A 23,189-nucleotide genomic window follows, 5' to 3' on the forward strand; every position below is an offset into this window, starting at 1 on the left:
AGCCTGCCTCTTACATGCAGTTAGATGGCCTCTCCTTGGTGAGGCCCTGCGGCAAACGAGTCTTGTCTGCACGACCACCGCCCCAATCCACCCCCCCCGCCCTATCAAAGGCAGTTCGCACCGGGGTACTTGTGCTGGCAAGTGGAGCTGTCAGGGAGCGATAAAGGCCAAGAGGTGCCAAAGACCATGTACACTTCAAAGTGGTCTATAGAGCATGGGTTGTTGTTCCCATGTCTACCTCCAGACCCCGTGTCTCCTGCCAAGCATCCCCCCTCACGCTGGACGCCCCCCTGCAATCCACATAAGTGTGTCTCCATTCACGAGTCTTCCTGTGTCTTGTCTGCACGACCACCGCCCCAATCCACCCCCCCGCCCTATCAAAGGCAGTTCGCACCGGGGTACTTGTGCTGGCAAGTGGAGCTGTCAGGAAGCGATAAAGGCAAAGAGGTGCCAAAGACCATGTACACTTCAAAGTGGTCTATAGAGCATGGGTTGTTGTTCCCATGTCTACCTCCAGACCCCGTGTCTCCTGCCAAGCATCCCCCCTCACGCTGGACGCCCCCCTGCAATCCACATAAGTGTGTCTCCATTCACGAGTCTTCCTGTGTCTTGTCTGCACGACCACCGCCCCAATCCACCCCCCCGCCCTATCAAAGGCAGTTCGCACCGGGGTACTTGTGCTGGCAAGTGGAGCTGTCAGGGAGCGATAAAGGCCAAGAGGTGCCAAAGACCATGTACACTTCAAAGTGGTCTATAGAGCATGGGTTGTTGTTCCCATGTCTACCTCCAGACCCCGTGTCTCCTGCCAAGCATCCCCCCTCACGCTGGACGCCCCCCTGCAAACCGCATAATGCCACGACATATACACGTCATTCATTCACAAACACACCCCTGTTTCGAATTATTTATAACCCACTTCATATTTCTAATGAGAACTTCTTTGCGCTTTGCTAGTCAACCCGTGAAGGTGCTGGTTATCTGCTCTTCGTCTCTGTGAACTTCCGTGACCACTTCGAGGAAACTCGTCAGTTTGCAACCTGTGAACTGCTCCCTGTTCTACGACAAGAAACTACTCTGATCCCTGCATCTAACTGTTTGTTCGTCAAGGTAAGGCCATGTACCATAATCATTTTGCGTCCAATTTCTTTTCGTTCAAGACAGTACATGCAATGAACTAGTCACATGTTCTGAGTTTACATTGGTATTCATAGAGAATTGTTGATCTTTACTTTCAGAACTTTCCACAATGCCTGCCTGTTCCATTGGCGGTTGCCCTTCGAAGACCCATAATAAATCTGAAGGTACTATAATGCATGTTTTCCCTAAGACAATAGATCAGATAAGAGAATGGGTCCGATATTGCGGATATCCACCGTCTGAGCTTGAAAGTAGAGTCCTAGAAGTCTTTGCGGACAAGAGGGGTGATCGATACCGCATCTGCAGCAGGCACTTTAGCTCAGACATGTACTCCACATCATTGCTAATAAAGAAGAACACACCGCGAGCGAGGCGAAAATTGCTCTCAACCGCTATTCCCACTCTATTCGTCCACATCCCTCCACTGGTGAGTCAAGTTTATGTATTTATCTCTCGGCCTTGCGGTAGTGTGTAGCATTAGCTAACAATAATTTCCCCATTTATGTATCCACTCAATATGAAGGCGGAAGATTCTCCATCCGTGTCGTTATTGCAGTCATCAGCCACTTCAAGCGCCTATCGGGTAATCTTACTTGGCTATTCTGCCACTGACTTGTTTTAGGCATGTAAATCAATAGTTTTAATTTATCGTGTAATTATTTTACCTAATGGTACACCCTTGTACTCGTCCTCTAGTCTTTGTTTTCAGTTATAATTATTGTTATCCAAAATAATGCAAGTACTGTCTTTCAGGGAGATGCTGAGGAGTCCAACGTATTGACGACAACCGTTGATGTCACTCAGATGCTCGAGGTACGTTTCCGGACAGTTCCATCGATGGAGATCATCAGATCTTGCATTCTTGTAGCGTGATTGTTACACACAATGTTTCTTTCGTTTTTAGTCATTGATATGTCCTTCTGTCGTCGCCCTCCTATGTGTCTTCTTTTTTCAATATTGTGTTCATTACTAATGAAAGTCCTATGTTTCAGGGAGTCGATGGAGCATTAGTCCAAGAAGAAGGGGGAGCATGCAGTTACGGGTCGGCGCAACAGCTTGCAGAAGTGTGCACCGCAGTTACATCGTCCCTTGATGTTCTTATGCATTTCGAGGTATGGATACTGACAGTTCGATCAAGTGAAATCATATGACGTGATTACATCCGCTATACTTCCTTCTTTATTAACGCAAGTACTATGTTTCAGGGAGATGACGGAGCTTCTTCTACAAGAACATCACCCCTAGTAGTTGATGCAGATCTCTGGGTGGTGACACTTCCAACGATCGAGCAAATCGAATCATATTTACATATCCATTATTTATTTTAGACAACTGATCATTTGTGCAGGTCTATTTAGATGAGCTGTTGACGCCTGCACAAAGTTTATGTTATTTTTAACAAAATAGAAAGCCATACTAATGCAATTAATCTGTTTCAGGGAGTTAATGAAGCATCATCTTCAATAATATCATCAATGGAAGTCTATGAGGAGCCCGAGGTATGGATCTTGACAGTTCCATCTAACTAGATCAACTATGCGTGAATAATTGTCGTTTGAATGTTCTACACAAAGCGTTCATTTGTGTTTTGCTATTGAGATGTACGTGGGTATTGGTCCCCAAGTACATTTTGTGTTTTCAATATTATTATACATACTAATGAAAGTTCTATGTTTCAGGGAGTCGATGGAGCGTCAGTGCGTGATGGATGTGCTTATCATGAAAATATAGTCGTTGCAGCGCAAGAGGAAGTGGAGACATGCACACACGAGTCGGAGCAACAGCGTCCGGATGTTGAAGTTCGAGGCAAGAAAGTTTCAAAGAAAAGAAAGCAAAAGAAGGTTAGTGTCCTGGTCACTATAATATGTTGTTTTTCACTGTTATTAGTTCAATACTGTAAGTTGTGTTTAAACTGAACATCCCTTTTCCAATCTGTCCTCTAGTTGCGAGTGGGTGTACGAACTAGATCTACACAGACAGTGAAGCGAACGAGAGATGTTGCTTATCAAACCTTTTGGCAGGGACTTGAGACTGGAGATGCATCGTGCCAATGGGAAGAATATGAAGTGATTGACAACGGAGCTATACCACCACCAGCCATTGATAGTGAATGTCCTCCTGGTAGTTCGGATGCAGTCGGAGATCAATTCACAGAATCCACACCCGCAAAAACTAAGACCGCGAGAAAGTTGAAGAAATTGTTTTATTCACCCATCGCCAGAGAAGGAACAGATGTTGCAATGGAAGAGAATGAAGTGGACGACAATGAAACACCATCAATATCACTGAACATAGCGGAAGACGATATCAGAGATTCTACCTTTCATGTGAGTGACATGTCCTCAACGTTACAGGCCGAACCAGCTGGGATGCAGAGTGACAGTATAAGGAAAGAGGCCAAATTCATTGTATTCGATAGTTGTTTGATTGATATTATTATTCGGATTGTAAGAGGATTCAATTCAACACTACAGCTAAGTCAACGCCTAGTCTATAATACTGAATGAAAACCCTTATTGATATATCTTTATGTCCAGTTCATGCGTTCTGGATGACTACCCCTATATAACACCCCTCTCTTGGAATCCTCCTGACCCCACTGAGCCAAGAAGTAGTTCTGTTTTGCAAGTTAAAAGGTTTAATTGATAGTTTAAACAATAGGTATATATATCACACTTTAGAATAAATTAATAATCGAATAGCACACTTAATCGGATATGATAAAGATTAACAACGGAGAATCTGGCACTAGCACACTTCTTGATAATCACTAAGGAGTTGACATGAAATGGATAAGATAGCAACAATACTTTTATGGTTTCAAATGGATGCAATCTGGAATGAAATGCAGTACAGAGAATAACTTGATAGGATTTCAGCAAAAGACAATGTAATCACTTTCTTGGACAATTCACCCCCCCCTTTTATGCAATGCAAGGAAATGGAAGGAAGGCACACAGTTCTCAGAAATGCAATCAAATGTGATTCAGTTCACCCCAGCAACTTAGACTACAGACGTTGAAAACACAGGCCCAAATGCTTTTAAATGTGCTGGCAATGTAGAAAAAATATGCTAAAATGCTTTTAATCCCCTCTAGAGGTTCAGGGTGAGTGGTATCTAGTTAATATTAGTCCAGGCTCACACTAGCAATGATTCAGGGATAATTAGCAGGTTAAACGAATTTCTGGCAAATGGAAGGCAAGCAGCAGCAGATTTTTACACGTGAAGAAATTTGCAAATCGCGGCAAAATTCGCGAATGCGTCTGGTGCGATTACAGAGGAACTACAAGGGCTATCAATGACGTTTTGGGGTCCTATGAAAGCCTAGGATCTCAGCTTCCAGATGAAAGTTACTGCAAGTCTCTAGCACAAACGGTCACGGAGATATGAGCGATTAAATAAAGGTCGTTTTTCAGATTGAAATTTTAAAGTTCAAAAAGACAAGTGCAGCTTGCAACTAGAAAATGACAAGTGACAGCTTTACAAATGACAGGTGACAGTTAGGAGGCAGTTCTACTTAGATTAAAATAGATTGAATTATATTATTTTAACTAAGAGATTGGTTCTGCACAGTTTTGCTAGGTACTCACACTATATTCTTGAATGAAATGGGCCACGCCACGGATCTGGTCAGGTTTTAGACTGGACTCTGGTCTCTGCACTTCACAGTGATCTGGGTCAGCTCTCTCTGGTTCTGCTAACAGGTCAGGTCTACTCTGCTGGTCTGGTCTGGGTCTCTGAAGGTTGATGGAGGTAAAGTATGGATTTTCCAGCAGAGCGTCCCGCAGCAAATGGATTTGAAGGCCCCTATCTGTCCTGTCTCTCTGCTTTTATGTGTTTTGAAAATGGGTGTGTGTGAGCAGCATCACTAGCCAGCCCCTCTCCACTTATCATTGGCCAAGCTTTCATTTCTCCCCTGATTGGGGGAGCTAAGTTGTGTCAGAGTGATGTCATTTTACAGCCTGCAGAAAGTCCACTCCTCCTGTCAACTTGCACACAAATCTAGATTTGAACCAAATACATATTTCATAGCTACACAGTGGTTTGAAATTACATGCACCCATCACATATCACAGGAGGTATACCCTGTTCAAACTCTGCTCTTCCTGGGAGCTTGCATTCAGAAATGGCAATATTTTGCACTTTTTAACTGGTTTGCAATATCGGACATTAACCCAAATTTACACACATGTGCGCAAGGAGTATGGACATTAGTTGATGAAGTGTCAGATTTTTCACATGCACACATTTTGAGTAATATCCTCTTTTCCGCTAAAACCCCCCTGAACATGCCACCGGTTCTAAAAACCTCTTAAAATGTGGGCAGAAAAATCACAAGAATTATGGTGTCATTTAAATAATTTTCACAAGTCCGCTCTATGAGTTATTCATCTTTTTAGAGTTATGTTCTGGCCCCAAAGGGGTGTGGTTTTCTTCCAGCACAAGGTTGAATTTCTGGTTTTTCCAGTTCTGCCAAGCCAGCTTGCTCGCACAGGCAGTGTCCCTCCTTTGTCCTTCCAGGAGGAAGCTACATTTACGACATCTGCAATAAACCATCTGCCTGGGTCAGGACAGGGCTTTGTTCAGAGCTCCTGTATTCTGTGGGGGCTCCCCTTAATTCAATTATCAGAGAGATGGCATATCCTTAGTGTGGCCAGCAAAAGGCAGATAGGCCTGGGAACACAGCTGTGACTCAAGTTTCACTCCTGATGGGGGTAGTTGCCAGGCAGAATTCAGTTCCTTAAGCCAGGTTTCAGATAAAATGTCACTTCTGTTCCCCAGTTTAAGTCAAGACATTTTTTTACATATGCAGCTAGGATGCTGATTCTAAGTTCAAAACTATGACATTTAAACAATTGAAACCTATGTGACACACAAAAGTAGGTCACTCAGTCAATTTAAACATTAAGATTTTTAGTGTCTTTCATTCCAAATTTACTTAAACTGCTGAAATCCACAGCTCAGCCAGTCTTGTTATAAACCTTCAAGTCACTTCAGAATATAACTTTACATTGGATCCACCTCTCAGTAAGTCTTTCTTTGGCCTGCTTTGGGTTCATTTATTCAGTTTTACACAAAATCTGGTGTTTTTAAAACGCCGGCTTTTGGATAGTGGTGAGTACTGGTACTGCACCCCTTTTTGGGATTTAAGAAAATGAATTCCCAACAGTTATGGGTTTGCTTTTGGCAATCAGCATTGCCATTCCCAATGGTTTCAGACTACTGTGTGGGTAGTCCAATGGTGGTTTTAGGCAGTGTCCTTCTGTGCCCATAACATCGGCAAAAATGAGTGGCAGCCTATTCTTCATGCATTTCCCTGTGCATTTTCTGGGAAGCTCTGGCCATCATGATGTTTTCCATGTCAGTACTGCACAGTTTTGAGGTAGGGCTTGGATGCGTGGATAAAAACATCCCACAGGATGAAATGTGGGCATTCGGTTGGTGGGGAAGTATGTGGGGAGCCATTGATTAATGTGACTCGTGCAATTCGAGGCACTAACCTTAAAATACATGCCACCTGTACAAAATATCATCCTTTCTCATGGTCTGCACAACCCATGCTGGGGCAACTGCCAGCAGGCAATCTACTTTGTGCAGCGGCTGCACTTTTTAGTGGTTCAAGTTTTAAAAAGTTAGAGTCTTTCTTTCAGTTTGTGGGAATCCATTTCATTGCGAAAACTCAGTTCTACAAATACCAAACCGATTATCTATTTCCAGCCATTAGCGAAGCTTGGAGAATGGAAAAAATGTCTATTGATAGTACATTTGCGGGCAAACGGTTCAGGCTAGCCGGTGATGGACAGTGCGACAGCCCAGGATTTTCAGCCAAGTACTGCACCTTCCACTTTCAGGACATGGAAAGTAAGAAAATTGTGAGTTCGGTGGTCGTGCAGGTGTCACAAAGTACATCCTCAGTGGCCATGGAGAAAGTTGGCTTTGTAGCATCATTGCAAGAACTACAATCGCGGGGAATGGTGATCGACCTGATAGCCACGGACAGACACGTTTCAATTGGCAAGACAATGAGAGAAGAGTACAAAAATATAAATCACCAATTTGACGTTTGGCATCTTGCAAAAACAATCAATAAAAAAATGTCTGCTGCAGGTAAAAAAAAAGAAACGCAAGGTATTTCACAGTGGTCCAAGTCAATCAGCAACCATCTTTGGTGGAGCTCAAAAACATGTGGAGGGTCGTTGGAAATTCTACTGGAAAAATGGCGGTCAGTAATGCTACACTGCACAAACGTTCACCGTTGGAACACAAACCAATATTTCCACAATTGTGAACATGGCCATTTGTCCACAGAGGAGGCACGGAAGAAGAAGTGGTTGATTCCTTCATCACCCACTCACAAAGCCATTGAAAAGATTGTATTTGATAAAACTATAACAAGAGATTTGAGGGGACTCACGGAATTCTGCCACACAGGAGATTTGGAGGTGTTCCACAATATGTGCCTAAAGTACAGGCCAAAACGATTGCATTTTGGCATGGAGGGCATGATAAATCGGACTCTTCTAGCGGTCTTGGCACATAACCATAATGTTGGACGTCAACAAAGTAGGACGACCGGAACTTTAGGGACGCTTCGCTACAATAAGGCCTTCACTAAAAGAAGTAAACAATGGGTGATCAAACCAGTGTTTGAGGATATGCAATATGAGTTTATTGAGAGACTTATTGTTGACGTCCTAGATAGGCACATAAATGGAGTTGTGAACGAACCTGTGCAGGGGACAACTGCATTGCCACCCAACATTGCCTCTGTTCCATGTCCACCTAAAGAAGAGCTCATTGAGAAATACACATCACGGTTTAAATGATTGTAATTTGATTGTCTGTTCTCTCGAGTCTCCTCATGTCGCAGGCCCATTGAATATGTGTATCTATGTAATGTGTAAATTAAAGTGATTGCTCAGTGTACATGCAATGTGTCTATCCAACCTTGTTCATCTGCGCATAAAATTAAACCAAACAGTATTATAAATCATTTTTCAAAAAATATAGAATGTCTCCATATTTATGGTTCTCTGGGGCTGCAAAGCACGCAGACAAAATGCAAAAATGGAGTGTAAATTTCAAGTCCTGTGAGATGGCCTTACACTGAATGTTGCTAAATAGGAATGTGCGCTCGTTCAAAGTGAAGGTCAGCTGCTTTGATTTTTTGCTCGGGTGCCGGAATGGCCCACGACTCAGTATAAGGTTGTATTGTTATTTGACCTTGACAGGCCGGGACCATCTTTTTGGGGGTGTGGGGCAATAACGTAAGAAACGATAATGAAGCCATTTCATGTTCGTTCATTAGAAGAAATAACATCGGCATAGAAGGAGTGGTATTTCGGGGCTGCCCTACGCACAGACACAATGGAACATGCAAATATAATGTAAGTAACTCTTTAGATGAGTTTATACCGCAATTTAATTACTATACAGTAGCTTTAAAGACGGGTTAAGTTGTACTTGTTCGTTCTATGTGGCATATTGTTTTGTACCGCCACTATCTTGAGGAGAACCATCTCCTTTTACGGAAGCACCTGAAAACCTTCCTCTTTGCTTCTGCTTTCTCTCCCCTGCTACAACTGGTCCACTGTCTGCAACCTCGGTCCTGGGCCCTTCCACTCTCCACCTGCACTGCCTCCCTGTCAACCCCTGCACTGGGGGACTGTCTCAGTATCCTACAGCCACCCCTTGATGTATAATACCCAGTTGCACTGTCCTAGCTATGAAATAATTTCCCGACCTAATAAATAAAATGAATAATTTTAATAAAGATCTGATGGTGAGACTAATTTCATTTTTTATGTTTTTCAAACAGGTACATCATGCATTACTGCATGTGTCACGAGTACCAGACACCGGCGGATGGCTTTTTCAACCGCCAGTTGCTTCTCCGCGTGAACAACGTTAGCACCCTGACCATTTTATGGGACGATCGCCAAGTACAAGTATGCCCTTACGCGGTACTAACGGCTAGATGCAACATACAGACCGTTGTGGTGGCCTAGTGCCTCGTTGTTGGAACAGCCATGCGATTATCAGTGCGACCGAAGAGCTTATTTTATCGTAAACCAACACCCTGTGTACTGCACACGAACATCGCTTGCCTCAAGAGGAACTATTTTGGATCGAGAGCAAAGAAAAATGCAAATCGCAGAATATTCTCTAAACATTTGATGTCGAATAAATGTACTTTGCCAAATGTACAATCTTGCCGTTTGCTTTTAAACCACAGTTTCATATTCCGAATTGTGGCGCTGTATTGTGAGATGATCTAAGACCCTGTGTACAGCAAAGGAACATCGCGTGCCTCAAAACGAACTTTTTGGAACGTGAGCAAATAAAAATGAAAATCGCTGAATATTCTCAAAACATTTGATGTCAAATAAATGTACTTTACCAAATTTACAATCTTGAAGTTTAATTTAAAAGTACAGTTTCATATTCCCGATTGTGGCGCGCTGTGTTGTGTGAGCTCATCTGTGTTGATTTCCGGGTTCTGTGTGGAGTCGCGTAGAAGACGCCTGGGCGCGTTTGCCTACGCAGCTCAGTCACGTCACGGATAGAGGCGGGGAATATGAATGTTTTGATAAAGTCTGTTTCAGGGGCGGGGGATTTGATTTAGTGCCGCAAAAGCAGGTGAGCCAGGGCGATGCGGCAAGTGATAGGATTATCAGAAAATGGCGGCTGATTTCGAGTGCGTTAATGGACGAAAAGTCGGGTATGGTCCATAGGAAAGTTTTCTACGATCTACCGATTTATGCTTAAAAACACATGGCCGAACCGTAGGGACAATAAAAAAAAAGTCCCGGAACTATCCTTTAAGTTGCAGGCTCATTCCTCTGGAATGAAGTACCCACCTCTATCAAACCAGATGACAACCGGCTTCCATTCTGGAAAAACCTTCCTTTTCAGGAGAGTATTTCAACCTTACTCTTGATACCCACCTACGGCATGAAAGCAGGGAAGTAAGGGGAAAGGGGGAAAAAAGGAAAAGAAATATGAGTGATCCATCTAATAATGACTCTAGCTTGGGCTGAATGTATATTTTGTCCTTTCATTTATGTTATGTTATTCTGATTCCTTCTAATTCTCCTGAACTTATGGGGTTGGTTTTGCTCTTCTACAATGCCACTTTCTCTCACACTTGCCTGACCTGAATGCTTGCAAAGCCTGTGAATGATCTCTTTTCCCACTTCCATTTTTATTGCTTTCAGAGCGCTACGAAGCAATTATTCTTGAAGCAAGTAAGTCTATGCAGCGATCACACATGCAGCTTGTGGCCATCAACAAATTACCCATCTTCCCTCACCGACTTTATAGGTGGCCTTACTGTTGAGTGATGATGGAGAGCAGCAAGTTGGCCAAGTCTTGGTCAATGTGGCCTTCGTCTGCATTTCAGGTGGCCTTAGTTTTTTCTCCTCATTTGGTGCGCCACTGGTGTCTCTGCCTTTGCCTGAATCTGTGCCCTTTGAGCATTGCAAAATCATCTGTCACACTATTTTTTCTGCAGGTCTTTCTTTGTCAGGTGCATCATCCCTGCAGGATTGGGTTTGTACTGGAGGCATATCTGTCAGTCCATTACTCTTAGACCTGCAGCCGGAGTTAGAGAGTGCTACAATCTAGGCACATGGTGTTTCTGACATGTTTTTCCTTGCTCTCCATTAGCTAGCATTGGCTGAGCAGTTAGGGAGGGAGAGGGGGGTTGACAAAAGCACATTGTAACACAGTATTGCTTAGAGGAAAGGAAGGTCAACACAGAGATGCTATGGACATGATTCTCTTTATCTACACTTAATATGCATGTTGCAGAAAAAGGGTGAGGGCTACAGTGACGGAACAAGATGAATAGGGAAAGACCTAAAGTGCTTTTTGCATATGACCCAAATTGAAACAGTTCTCTGCGGGGCCAGCATGGATAATTATCTGTGACCACAACATACATGGCAACTTCAGTGTCTCACTTGTTCCTGCAGGACTCAACATTGGGCTGTTGGACTACTTACAGAGGGATCAACGCTGCATACCAGAAACCGAAAAGCCGCCAGGGGCAAGGGAAAAATATACACCCAATTCAATCGACCAGTCTGCACCTATGCCCCCTCCTCCACTCATGCACAGGGGAGGGAAGGGAAGTCTCCAGGAGGAGTTGCTTGCCATGCAGCCTCTGAAGGCTGCATAATGGCTTACGACGTAAGGATCAATATGCCCTTGTCCCCTAGAGCACACACCTCGGTCCGTGCAGCCGGACTTACCCTGGGTGCTCAAGCAGAATATCCTGGATGGACCAACTGGAGATGCAGCAGAGGCTTGGGAAGGGTACCCTGTTGTGTGTGGCACTGTCTAAGGGCAACATGTTTCCTTCCTGTTAGTTCACAGGAAGCTCCTTCAGTGGTATAATGGACCTCGTAGGGGCACATTCAGAGATTTGTCCTTTTTGAGGCTTTTGATGAAGACTCAATGGGGAAAGAATAGGGTTCTTAGGCAGACAATTTGTTGCAAAAAGGGGCTTCACATTGGAGGTGCATTTTAAGACTTTCAGTATCACAATATCTAAAATATTTGACACTTCCTGACACACACATTGCCCCTCTCCCACCGCCCTTGCTACTTTGGAGATGTCTATCACAAGTATGTAGCCCCATTATCTAAATTACCCATATGTGCACTTAACCTGTATGCCTATAATAACCATCCTCCACATTTGGTCTAAATAAATGTGCTAGCCTCATGCGCCCTGCAGTACCATGAGATGGCCATGGTGTAGTGTCTGTATCGTGCTGGGTTGCCCCCCCGCCACCCTAACATGGATTGTTGTGGGCAGACGTACCTCACTGAGATGGGTTTTTGAGGATGGGAATTGTATTGCACTTGGATGGATTGTTGGGGGTGGGAAATGTACCGCACTTGGATGAATTGTTGGGGTAGGAAATGTACCGCACTTGGATGGATTGTTGGGGTGTTGCATTAAATTGAGACCGCCCTTAACCTGGAGAGTTCGTCCCAACCCCAATCAAGGAGCCCTGCAATACTCACTTAAGTTTGTTAGCTCTGGGCTTACTGGAGACTCATATAGAGTCACACAAATCTTCCACCCTGTGCCCACAGTGAGCCAAGAACCAGGCCGTGTATCGGAAATATGTTTGAATGTATTTGAATTATAGGTAATAGAAATCACACTAAACTACACGTGGCACCTCATTTGTGGCTCAAAATGTACTTCTTGTTAAACAAGTGAATCACACCAGTAGGTTAGGAAAAATACAAATTGCAATACTTTTCTTTCTACACATTTCAAACACTGGTCCATGTCTAAAATCACTTTATAGTTGCAGTGCTGTACACTTTTGATTTTCGTGTGTGCTTAAAAGTCTAGCAGTTGGGTTACAGATTTGTAGCAATGCATAGGACAATCACGATTTCACCCACACCTTCGCTCAAAATAAGCATAGGGTGATTTTGGGGTTTCCATTCCCCATCCCCGTACTTTTGTCTGTGTTGGGGAAGTCACACAGAAAAAATGGGATGATTGAAGAATTTTGGATTTCAGACCAGCTTCCAATGAAAGGCCTGTGTTGAGGAAGCTGGACAGCAAAAATTGGATTTCAGATCCCCCTACACTGAAAGTCCTATGTTGGGATAAACTGGCAGTTTATGAATTTGTTTAGTTAAGGGACAAAGACACCCCTAACGAGGTTGGGATCAACAGAACAAGTAGAATCACCCAATTAAATTACAGTGTATAGTTTTCAGCGCACGCCATGAATGAGCTTTGTTCATTTGGAATTTTAACAAAAATCACCTGTAGTGTTCCACTGAGGAAATTAATTAAATTCCCTCAGTGGAAAGTATTTTTAGTTACTTAGGTTAATGATATACACAGTTTTGACCCAGCCCACTATAAAGGGAAGCAGACCCCCCGACCTTTTGGTTTCCCAGATCTCAGTTCTACCTACATAGAAAGCCTCAGTCTATTGGTGGATAGGGCCGGGGTCTGGTCACTCCACTCTCAAGGATGGCCCCTAGCACTCCACCATAGAGTCCAGTTAGCTTTTTTAGGCCTCCCTAGCAGCAGACAGCTCCACCCAGATGCAATCGCCTTTGGTGATTCTTTGCGGCTGTCAGATGGTTAGTTTCAGCAGCTCTCTTCCTTCCTCATAGTCCATCCACTTAATATAGCAGTGATGACACCATCAAGTTTACAATCCTGGGAAGTAGCCTGCAAGAGTTCTCGCACATAGGATTGAACAGTCACCCTTCTCTCTATTCCCAACTCCAGCCCATCTCTAAGAATTGGTTTAGGAGTCTGGAGCAGACATTTGGCAATTCCCATTTGTAATCGCCATTTGTTCTGATATCAGATTTTTGGTAACAACTAGTTATGTATCAACAACTTTGTGATTTACTAGTAACTTCCATTATATATATATATATATATATATAATATTCTAATTCAGCTAATCGGGGGGAATTTAATAAAACAAGAGCCAGGTCCCCACCACGTTGTACAGCCATTTGGCGATTTTCCGCCATTTTTACAAAAAGCATAATAGTTATGAACATGTAATTTATTAACCATATTCCTAATTTTATCCTCCAGCAGCACACCAACTCTCACATTCTAAATATGTTCAGAGCAACCAGAAACCCATCTTAGATGGCCATTACAGTTCCCTGAGTTGCATGTGGATGAACTTTATATCACCAAAATAATCAGTATGACTTAAAAGTCCTAAGTTAGCCTTTCAAATTATTAGTAAATATTCATGTTGGGCAAATGGTAGCTCTCCTTTATACACGCCATGTGTCTCTCTGGGCCAGCATGTAATCAGAGTTTGTATTATTATCTTTGTGTTTAAAGTTTTGGTTTAGTTGGTTTAGTTGAGGTTGGTGCCTACATATCCTAATTGGGGATGCATTTGCTAACCAGAGATCCCCCACTTTAGATAATTAGACGGGCCGACCCTGTGATGTCACAAAGCCTGTTTCTTACCCGAAGGGGGCCATCATTCCGATCTGACAGGCATCTATTTCTTGTATTTCTTTCAAAGTTCAGCTCCTCTTAGTTCAAGCCTCTATTTTCACACCTCCCCTCTACATTCTTTGCATGGACCAGCCAGGGCCATTTGTCTCTGCCCGGAGCCTTTCAGACAGGCCACATTTTATTGCAGTTGTAAACAGCTGGGATTCAAGCCAGGCTTTCAGTGGAGGAAGTCCTTTGTGAAGTTTGCCCATTGCCCCACCATTTGTCCTTGGCTGAAAGGAAGTCACACATTGCAATTTCTAACAACAGCCTTTATTCGTTGGCATACGGTGCGTTTGACTGATCAGGGTTCACTTTGCTTTTGTGCTGAAATTGCAAGGCAGTATCTTTCAGTCATTAATAAAAGACATTTTATATTAGCTGCTGTTCATTTTTCTGCTGAAAAGTGGGTCTGAATTGTCACAGTGTACCCCCTTTTGATGTGTGACAGTTTCATTGAAAAACTATGCATTTATTTCTCAGCCCAAAATGTGATGTGCTTTTCCAATCTGCACTAGTATTACATTTTTGTTTTCGTTTTCTTTTGATTTTCCTTGCAGAAAGATACCCACATAGTTTGCCTAAGTAGGCCCAATTTTGATGCAGGTTTCTGAATAATGGCAGGTAATTTCCCATGGGCCCTTCATTTCCATGGCTTATGGCCTTTGATTACACCCCGCTCTGAAACACTTGTGTACGAGCGCGATAGAAATAAAAATATTTTAAAAAAACCACATGCCCCCACTGCTGTTCTTCCATGATTCTTATGTGGGGAAGAGCGGGGCAGAGTGGGGTCTCATCTGAGGTCCCCTTTTTCTTTTTTTATATATTACTTTCTGTTGGAGCCCATTCAGCTAAAATTCCTTCATTAGGGAGTGGGCACTCCAGCCTCCACTTTAATCTTTGGGCTGGGGGTGTAGCACGGCACCCCATTCCTTCCTTCATTAAGGAGGCGACTCTCCAGCCTCCCCTTTTATATTTGTATTCGGGGTGTGGCACGGCACCCCCTTTCTTCTTTCTTTCCGTGGTCCCTTGGGTCCTCCACTCTTGCCTCCAGGCTGGAAGTGAATGGAGTTAATTTCTAACATAAAGAAAGAAAAAGATGTTCAGTACTTTTTAAATGCATGTTTCCCCGGATGATTTACAGAGAATTGACAAAAACAACAAGAGCATAGAAATATAACTCATAGCATTTTCACCCTTTCCGAAACCTTATTTATTTTCTTTCTCTTTACAATAAGCACTAATTAAATAATTACTCCATCATGTATGTATGCACATATATATATATATATATATATATATATATATATATATATATATATATATATATATATATATATATAATTTCCATCAAATTTTTCATCCTTCCATTTTATTCCTCAGATGGTTCCTCTGCTAGTTTTTCATTTGGCTCCTCAATCAGTCATAAAGCTGGTCTGGGATGACAGCTTTTCAAATGATTGATGTGGACCCATTTTTCTTCTGTCTTTTCTCTTTTTGGGATGCAGATCTTGTAGCTCAACAGGTGATATTTTATCCACAATTTCAAAGGCACCATGCCAAGACGGGAGAAACTTCTGCTCCTTGGTCTGATTCCTTTGAAAATGTTACAGGTTAAAGGGATGGTTTAGTAAAAATTTTAAATACTAGCATCCTCCGTTTTAAAACTTCCTATGTAAAATTTTGAGCTATTCAAGCTCAAAATTCGAAAAAGCAAGCACAGGGGCGCAGCCATTTTGTGAAATGGAGGCCCTCCTGTGCTGGCTTTTGCTTTTGCGGCACTAATGAAGGAAAAGCCAGCCAGCTGTAGTAAACAAAGTCTACCGCTGGGTGGCTTTCCCTTCATTAGTGCCGGGACTCGGAGGACGCGGACCGGAGACCAGAGCAGGAAAGCTGCAGCTGAATCTCGGTAAGTGCTATTTTTTTTTTTTACAAAAAATAAGCACTAGCTGTGGTTTTTTTTCTAAGTTTTCCGGGCTGGAGGAGCCCGGAAAACTTAGAAATAAAACCACAGCTTTAAAAACGTTGTATTTATGTTTGCGGTCACTTTTGAAGCGACCGCAAACATAAATACAACGTTATTGTGTTGGAAAACGCTGCGGTTTTTCTTTCCAAGTTTCTCAGGCTCCTCCGGCTCAGAGGAGCCTGAGAAACTCAGAAAGAAAAACTGCAGCGTTTTCCAACACAACCGCGTTGTGTCTGCCTGAATCTGCTTTCCCATTTGGGGCTCTCGGGCCCCCGGGGAGCCCGAGAGCCCCAAATGGAAAAGCAGATTCAGGCAGACACAACGTGGCATTGCGGAAAACAACCGCGTTGTGTCTGCCTGAATCTGCTTTTCCATTTGGGGCTCTCGGGCTCCCCGAGAGCCCCAAATGGAAAAGCAGATTCAGGCAGACAACGTAGCATTTCCCATTTGGGGCTCTCGGGCTCCCCACGGGGAGCCCGAGAGCCCCAAATGGGAAATCAGCTGCAGGTAGAAACACTACGCGGCATGTAAACATAACCGCGTGTGTTTCTGCTTGCTGTGGCTTTCACTTTGGGTCTCCGGTGCTCCCCTGGGAGCACCGGAGACCCAAAGTGATAGCCACAGCAGGCAGAAACACACGCGGTTGTGTTGGAAAACGCTGTGGTTTTTCTTTCCAAGTTTCTCAGGCTCCTCCGAGCCGGAGGAGTCTGAGAAACTTGGAAAGAAAAACCGCAGCGTTTTCCGACACAATAACGTTGTATTTATGTTTGCGGTCGCTTCAAAAGCGACCGCAAACATAAATACAACGTTTTTAAAGCTGCTGTTTTATTTCTAAGTTTTCCGGGCTCCTCCAGCCCGGAAAACTTAGAAAAAAAACCGCAGCTAGTGCTTATTTTTTGTAAAAAAAATAAATAGCACTTACCGAGATTCAGCTGCAGCTTTCCTGCTCTGGTCTCCGATCCGCGTCCTCCGAGTCCCGGCACTAATGAAGGGAAAGCCACCCAGCGGTAGACTTTGTTTACTACAGCTGGCTGGCTTTTCCTTCATTAGTGCCGCAAAAGCAAAAGCCAGCACAGGAGGGCCTCCATTTCACAAAATGGCTGCGCCCCTATGCTTGCTTTTTCGAATTTTGAGCTTGAATAGCTCAAAATTTTACATAGGAAGTTATAAAATGGAGGAGGCTAGTATTTTTTTTTTTATGTGGCCTATCTTTTTTTTAAATAAAAATTTTTACTAGACCATCCCTTTAACCTTGCTTGTCCCCTACTTCATACTCTTTCTTGCTGGTCTTTAGATCGTGATAGATCTTCATTCTTTCAGCTGACTTTTCTGAATTGCGCTGAGCATAAGCAAAAGCACACTGGAGGTGCTTCCTTACATTTTCAATGTACTCATGAGTAGTGGACGCATTGAGTTTATAGAGCAGATGCTGCAGTAACAAGATGTTTTGTTCAGTCATGAGCTCAAATGGAGACATCTTTGTTGCAGAAGATGGTATCGACCTAATAGCCACCAGGACAGGTAGTAATTGGATATCCCAACTGGGTCAAGAGTCTGCCATGAACTTATTTAAGATACTCACAATTGTTTTGTTGTATCTCTCTATCCCCCTTGTTAAGGCCTGGCGGTAGGTGATGTGGAGTTTTCCTTTTACCCCTAGAATCTCTCACATCTTTACCATCACCTCACTGGTTAAATGGCTTCCTCAATCTGACTCAGTCCTTTGTGGGAAGTCGAAATCAGAAAAGATGTGGTTGATCATTAGTGCAGCAGCTGTCTCTGCCTTACAAATCGGGGCTAGAAGACAGTATACCCACTTTGTGAAGAAGCATGTCACTGTCAGCATGTACTTGTTTCCGCTAGCAGAGTGAATCACTGGCCCAATGAAATCGACTTGCAAATTTGACCAAGGCAGTGTCATTCCCCTTGTTGTAGGGGAGCTCTGTGTGTGAGTGAACTGGGTTGAAATTGAGCATGCACAAGACACCCCTTTAAATAAGTGTTGAGGTCCTAGCTCATGTGTGGCCAGTAGGCAAACTTGTAAAAGATTTCAAATATTGCATGAAACCCCCTATGACCGGCAGTAGCCACATCATGGGCGTGGTTCAACATCAGGCTCTGGAATGAGGTAGGTACCACCCACTGGTCACAGCCAGATAGGGATCTCCTTAACAACAAATTCTCTTGGATCCAGAAGAGCTGGTCTTCCAGGTAATTCTCAGTTTTATCTGGCCCCTCTATTTTGGAATGACCTCCTATCTTCTTCAAATAGATGATGAATTCTAAGTTGTTAATAATCTTTGTGAGTGACTCCATTGATGTGAGAGGTAACCAGTATTTTTTCACAAATAATGGAGCCATCTCGGGGTCGGTGGGTATGGTGGTTGAATGAATGGATGTGTGTCCACCGTCACATGAGTCCAATGAAAAGATGTCTTGGAATTCCAGAAAGTCCTGTTTTAACTTTTTTCTTTGCTTCTCCATCTCACTGACATCAGCAAGATTGATCCAATCCTCAACCATCTGCTTGAAACCTGGAAAGACCTCGTACTTGGCAATTTCAATGGTATCTTCAGATGGGTGGAGAAATCTCTTTCGATGGTGCTAACCTGGACAGCAGGTTCCAGGGATTCAAGGTAGTGGTAGTGACCTTGACTCAGAGCACTACCTCCTCCCTTCTGATGTCACAGGTTACCTCTTCCCCCCATAGGGGCAGGAGGAGTACACCAAGAAATTCCCCCCATGCCTAGTAAAAATCTTTTCTGGAGGAATGCTGTCACTGATGTCGAAACAGTTTAATTACTTAAATCAATAGCATCATGTTGGTCACAAACTGTCATTCCAACAAAGGTCTCTGCGCCCATAGCAATACTTTGTTTGTCGCTGTTATAAACCGATAGTCAAATGGTGTTGTGTTCTAGGTCTACTCGAGGTGTTGGATTTAAATACAAACCTTGTTGATGGAGATTAGAATTAAGATTCATATAGGTATCCTGATGTTTGAAGTTCTAACCTCACTTAATTTTGAGGGGAAGAGTGAATTGCCGCACCTGTCCTGGGATGGCAACCTCTTCTCACTCTCGCAATTGAGCTGACCGAAATGCTTTTTCAATGCTGTCAAAGCCCATGAGTTTACCCCATACTCGGGACCAGGTTTTATTTTTAATTAGGTACAAATAGATTGCGAACCAATTGAGAATGTCACTTCCTAGAAAAAAAGCCTGCAAGGGACATCTCTCATGACAGAACAATTATGCTCTATGCTTTTGTTGCCAATGAACATTTTTAGCATACATCTGCTAGGCAGGAAATGTTTGGAATTTGGAGTTTGCAGACCTTCTTCCCATTTGTCAATCAATTTAAATGTGGGAATGGTCTGATCTTATGGGAGTTTCCCAAATGTTTCTTCGCTGATGAAGCTCCGTCCATTATTCAGGCATAATCTGCGAGCACCGGCTCCCCCCCTCATTTAACTGAAAGGGAAAAAAAAACTGTTTCCCTTTTTCTGAATGTCCATCGGACTTTCAGTGGGTTCTTTCCTTGTCTGGTTTCACAATGCTCAATGTTTCTTTTGATTTTGGACTGGAGTAAAATGTTAGGGTGTTGCCTTCCAGTGTGGATTGTCACCTAAAACTGTAAGGAAGGTTGATTTTCTAAAATGGAGAAGGGTTCCCATCACCAGTTTCTTCTCCTACAGAGATGACAGTGATGTCTGGGACTTTTATTCTGGACATGGAATTCAACATTCTGAGAACATTGATGAATTAAATGACAGGTACCATTCCTGCTTACATAATTGGTACTCATTTTTAATTTTATATGCCGGTTAGTCTGGGTCCAGTGTACCTGTTTACGCAGTCGAGAGATCATTCCTCAGTAAGCAATATGTGCTCCCTGGAGTCATGACCATCACTGCATGTTTCAGTCAATGTCATCCAATTTCTATTTCCAGATCGGTAATCCCTTCGACAGAAATGTAATTCCCTCTGGGAAGTGGTGTGAGGCGAATTTATCAGCCCTTCCTCCGTCCTGAGTTTAGTTGTCCAAAGGCCTTTTTCGACAGTAGAGTGGCTTGGGATACAGTTTCCACTAGAGCTGATACTTCACACTGACCCTGCACCTTGACAGGTATACAAAATATGCCTTCTTTCTCCTCCAAGGTGCAAAGAAAGTGTGAGTTATTTGACAGCCCATGGTAATTTTCCTAATATTTAATTGCGACACTGTGTGATCTAGGGCAAACTTCTGTGTCGGAGTTTGTGAATCTGTAAAGAAAACTTTGCAGCTCGCAATGGGAGTCATTGGGGAATCCTCCTTTTTTCTGGCTCCTTGGCTGTCCACCTTTACCTGGCAACAGTTCTCAGAACCTGTTGGGAGAAAAGACACTGCCACAGTTTCAATTCAGTCTGGCACACATTTTGGGGGTTGAATGTCTTGATCTGGGTCAGTCTCCATACTTTATCTGCCTCATTCAGGGTCTTTTGGAACGCATTGTTCTTTAGGAGGGATCCCCCTGTTCCTGAAAGAGAAGGTCTGTTTACCTGAGTCCTGCAGTAACTCTTCTCTTTCAAAGGGGATAATCATAAGATCCTCCACAATGTGGGTACTTCTTTGGCCTCTCCTACTTCCATTACTCTTTGGGTTTTAACATTTCGGGATAGAAGAGAACATTTCAGCTTGAAAGGTTTTTAGGGGTCTGTCTGGGTGAGAAAGGAAGCTTCCTCTAGGGTTTGGCATCTCCTCTACACCTGGGTCCCCTCTTCAGGAACCTGTGGTTTGTTGGACGTTTCTTCCTGTCATTTCCCCCTTTGGGCATCAGACCCTATGTGTTGGGGTGTTCTGGGTAGAATGTTCCATTTGAGGGTTCGACTGAGCCCTCAGCATGCATCCCAGATCGTTGGTCAGTTGCTGGACCTGTTGCTCCACTTGGGAAACTTTTTCTGAGTGGAAGGAGGTCTATGGTCATACCTCTGCTGCTCCTGTAAAGGGTACAGCCCCCTTCTTCCAGAGTAGCTTGGGTATGGGAAGGTTTCCCCTTAATTTTCCATCCTGAGACTCTCTTCTCCCTGTTTCAGGGATCTATTGTCCTGGAAGCGGGGGGAGAGAAGAGGATTATTATGGACGTTCTGGATGATGAGATATACCTTATTCACCAGGGCCAAATCCTTGTCATAATCACCAGTAAGTGGTAGGAGAATCTGAGTATCATCTGCATAGTTAGTGTAGGTGACACCAAGATGGTCCAGATCATCGGAAAGGGGCTTTGTGAAAATATTATATAAGCTAGGAGAGACGCATGACCCCTGGGACACTCCACAGGTGATGGGAATGAGGTCCGCGGCCGCTGTTTGGGTGAAGACTCCCATTGTCCTATTGTTTAGAAAGGATTCTATTCATACTATAGCTTCTTTGGAAAAATTAGCCGCCGAGTCCAGATGGCTGCAAAGGACCCCGTGATTCACAAGGTCGAATGCAGCCGAGAGGTCCAGGAGAACGAGGAGAGTTGATTTCCCTTTATCCCTGAGCTCGTCAATCTGGGTTTTTAAATCTATTAAAGCTGTCCCATGTTGGGGCTGAAAGCCTGACTGGTGAGCACCTAGCAAATGGTTGGAATCCAGAAATTTCTGTATTTGTAGATATGCCATTTTATCTATAATTTTCAAAAGGAAGGGCACTGTAGTGATCAGGCGGTAGCTGGTGGGGATGGCAGGGTCTAGCGTCTGTTTTTTAAGTAATGGGAGCACCCATGATTCCTTGAGGTTACTTGGTATACCAGAGGAGAATGACGAATTAATGAGTTTTGAGATAAAGGGGGCCAAATCTCTGGCAGCGTCTTTTATCAGTTGGGCAGGGCTATTGATCTCCCTGACAGTTAGAGGGTTTGAGCGTTAGTATAATTTTTTCTGTCTCAATGATGGAGACTTTGGAGAACCTAAAGCGAGGGGGCAGGCAGTATCTATAGGAGGTGTGGTGGAGATTTTGGGGATGGTCGTTGTGGTTAGTGACGCTTTTTTAGAGAATTAAGTTTAGGAAGTATCAGTGGGAGTAGGTTGTCAGGGGTAATGTTCTTTTTATTCCTTGTTGGTATGGGAGGGGCCAGCTGGGTGGGGTAGAAGTTTGTGGATAGGGAGAGTTTGGGAATTAATAGATAATTGGCTGTAAGATTTTCACATGATTTAAAGGGGCAGAGCTAGTCTTATTGAAAGGCTGGATTTGACGATGAGGGCTATACCTCCTCCACGCGCTTCATTTCTATCAGCTCTTAAGATGGTGTATCCATTGGGAATAGCCATCATGAGGGCCGGGCCTGCAGCAGCATGTAGCCAGGATTCACTGGTTGCCAAGAAATCACACCTTTCAGATTGGATAAGGTTGGATATTTCGGTAGCATGAGCAACCAGAGATCTGGCGTTTATTAAGGCACTTGTGAAGTTAGGTGCGGTGGTGGTAGGTGTGCAGGCTGTTCCTGTAAGTTGTGTATTGGTGGTAACATGAGTGTGTGGCCTAATGGGAATAGAATTGATGCTTATGTTTTTTTGGCTAATGTGGCAGTGGGTTTTCTGATTGGCTGGGGGTAGAGATCTAGTAAGGGGTTCATAGAGTTTTATTATTCTAGACCGAGGTCTAGTGTTCCTAGTGGCTGTATTGCATGGGTAATTCTGGAGTGGACCCAGTGTGGGGGTACTTGATTGTGCCATAGTGGATACATTTTCTGTCTTCATGTTGGTTAGATATGGTGGGCCTCGGGTGAAGGTAGCAAAGCCAGGTAAAGTACGCTAGGTTAATAAGTAAGAGAATGATGCCAAGGACACTAAGGTAATGATATGTAGTCAGCATGATGGAGTGGAGTGGACAAATGCAGGCAATGGGCAGAACAGAGCTAATGAGGTAACACTTCTGGGTTGGCTTTTTTTGCAACGTTTGTAAAACTTTCTTTGCGCTGGGGCAAAAACCACTGTATTCTTGCTTGATTTGTCCACCCAATGCCAAATCAAAAATCAATTCTTAGTCTCCTTTTTGCCTTAGCATTCCCCACAGTCTTTTTTGCTACACCTATA

Source organism: Ambystoma mexicanum, chromosome 2q (genome assembly GCF_040938575.1).
Source record: "Ambystoma mexicanum isolate Mex_15411 chromosome 2q, UKY_AmexF1_1, whole genome shotgun sequence".
NCBI lineage: Eukaryota > Metazoa > Chordata > Amphibia > Caudata > Ambystomatidae > Ambystoma > Ambystoma mexicanum.